The 2,194-nt window shown below is 46.9% G+C and overlaps 1 non-coding gene across 1 annotated transcript; it reads left to right on the top strand.

Moving 5' to 3' along the window:
* The first annotated feature begins 1,251 nt into the window (after positions 1 to 1,251).
* On the top strand, positions 1,252 to 1,323 carry TRNAC-GCA. Its single transcript has one exon. It is a non-coding gene; the product is annotated as a tRNA-Cys (tRNA).
* The last annotated feature ends 871 nt before the right edge of the window (positions 1,324 to 2,194 follow it).

Here is a 2,194-nt window from a genome sequence, read left to right as displayed (position 1 = left end):
AGACAGAGGGGATGCGTCCACGTTCCCCCCTGGCAGTGAGATATTCACTCTCCTCTTCATGCTGCTGTTGTTATTCCATGGGTCATCAAGGATGGAATAAAAAGCTGAGTTTCTCCAGGGTGAGGAAAGAAAGGAGCCACCAACGCCCTCAAAAATCTCAATGCCCAGAGAAAACCTGCCTCTGTTATTGGACTCCCAGAGGTGCTGGTAATACAATGGGAAAAGGGACTGTCTGAATTGCCAAGGCAGGGAATGAACAATCTACAGCAACATCATTAACCACAAACACACTCTAGCCATGCTCCACCCAGTAGAGAAATGGGCAGGAATTCTTGCTGTTCAGCCATGGCCACACGTACAGAGCTGCACAGCAGTGAGTGTGCTGGGGAAGCTGGTCTGAGCAAACAATTTGTAATGACCCTTCAGTGAGAAGAGAACCAGAGTGTAGAAAGGCCCCTGTGTTAAGTGGTTGTGGCTGAGCCTTAGGTAGCTGGGCTAGAAAACCATGGGTGTCTTTCTGTAAAGGTTTGATCCTTGCCAGCTAGGCAAGGCTAGTGTGTGGTGTCTCCGTGGCTGCACTTTCAGGGTCTGATCACAACAGTGCCAGAGGGAGCCAAGCCTAGACATATTCAGAGGCTAAGGCCAGGTCAATATTTCAAACAGTGAGTCTATGCTGCTGCAGCTCAGTAATGGAGATGCTCTGTGCCAGGGTTTCTCAAACGTCCTTTCACTGCAACCTCCTTCTGCCAAAATAACTTAATACGTAGCCCTGGAAAGAGGGACCAAGCCCCTCCACTCGGGGGGGCAGGGGGGGTGCCAAAGACTGAGCCCCAGTGGGGGGAGGGCAAAACCAAAGCCTGAGGGATTCAGCCCTGAGTGGGGGGGGGCTCAGACTTTTGGCTTCAGCCCCAGGACCCAACAAGTCTAATGCCAGCCCTGGAGACCCCATTAAAACAGGATCACAACCCACTTTGTGGTCCTTACCCACAGCTTGAGAACCACTGCTCCATGCTGCGGGGGGAGAGTTTTCCTGTTGGTGTAGTCAATCCACTTCCCCAGGAGGTGGCAGCTCTGTCATGGGGAGAAGCTATATCAGTGGGGGTGCAAGCTGTGGTGTTGACCACATTTAAGAAGTTTAATCAAACCCCATTTTTAAAACCACCTGTGGTCTGGGAATGGCAAAGGAGCTCGATGAAGCAGGGTCTGTCCTTCAAAGTCCTGGAGATCACGATTCCATACTCCTGTTGTAATGGGGGTATAGCTCAGTGGTAGAGTGTTTGATTGCAGATCAAGTGGTCCTTTGTTCAAACCCAGGTGCCCTCTTAAAGAAAAGAAAAACATTTCCATTCTCCATTATGTTGAGGAGCTCCACCATACGAGGATGCTGGAAATGAATGTCAACACTCAACATTTTGCTGTCCAAATGCATAAAAACCTAGCAAAGCTGTCCATCTGCTGAAATCAGTTCCAATCCTCTAAGTGTTTAGTTTATGTTTTCATCAATTAAACAAAGGTATCATTCCCTGAAGCAGAGCACAAGTTTGAAATACAGGCAGCATAGAGCTAATATTCATAATGTCAACTACAAAAAAACGATACACATCTAGAGATAGCATCATTATAATCAGCCAATCAGAACCTCGCCATAGACCCCTTACACGACCACTTCTCTGTAATATTGGCTGCAAATATAGAACAGTGGTCGCAACGGTGATCTATACAGTTACAGATTATGTCAATAACGTCACAGGAGGTGACACGGCATCAGTGAGACTGATACTGGAATACTGCCTCCAGTTTTGGTGTCCTCGTTTGAAAAAGATGTTGTGAAATTGGAGCTGGGGCAGCAAAGAACCACCTAATGTTCTGAGGACTGGAAAAAATACCTTCTAGGGAGCTATTGAAAGAGCTCAACCTGTTTAGCTTATCAAAAGAAGATTGAAAGGTGACTTCACTGAAGTGTTGAAGTGCCTTAATGGAGAGATAAGATTGGGTATTAAAGGGCTCTTGAATCGAGCAGAGAAAGGCCTAACAAGAGCCAATGGCTGGAAGGTGAAAAGAGACAAATTCATATTACAACTAAGGCACAAAAATTCAACAGCGAGGATGATTCACCACAGGAACAAGCTACCAAGGAAAGTGGTGGATTCTCCATCTCCTGATGTCATTTCATGAAGACTAGATGCCTTTCTGG

This window comes from Mauremys mutica, unplaced genomic scaffold (assembly GCF_020497125.1).
Source record: "Mauremys mutica isolate MM-2020 ecotype Southern unplaced genomic scaffold, ASM2049712v1 Super-Scaffold_100084, whole genome shotgun sequence".
In the NCBI taxonomy this organism is placed as follows: Eukaryota; Metazoa; Chordata; order Testudines; family Geoemydidae; genus Mauremys; species Mauremys mutica.
Note: the sequence above shows the minus strand (reverse complement) of the source record. Positions and strands in the feature narration are given on the sequence as shown.